We start from the raw sequence: 376 nt of genomic DNA, 5'->3' as shown, positions 1-376 counted from the left end.
CAGCAGTGATACCCCTCTGTTCCCTTCCCCACTCCCCAGCACCTGCCAGCAGGGAACAAGGGGGTCCCCCGTCCCAGGGACCTGCTTTCAGCTCCCCAAACTGGGCGTTTCCCCCCTTTTGATGGGAATTCGGCAGCGGCTTTCCCCAGCCCCTTGGCCCCCCGTGGGGGAACTGTGCTCGGGTGGGCACAGCTGTGGGGTCCCCAAGTGACGGGCATGGCTCCAGGGCTGCAGCAGACAGAGTCAGCTCCTTTGGGTGCCCCACGGGTGTCACAGCTCCCACGGGTGCCCCCAGCTTCCCGGGGTGCTGGCGGCTGCGGAGCCAGCACAGGGCTGGGGAAGCCTGCAGAGGGCAACCGGCCCCTTCCCGGCGGGC

This window comes from Charadrius vociferus, unplaced genomic scaffold, assembly GCF_000708025.1.
Source record: "Charadrius vociferus isolate BGI_N301 unplaced genomic scaffold, ASM70802v2 scaffold7, whole genome shotgun sequence".
Lineage (NCBI taxonomy): Eukaryota > Metazoa > Chordata > Aves > Charadriiformes > Charadriidae > Charadrius > Charadrius vociferus.
This window is presented reverse-complemented; position numbering follows the sequence as displayed.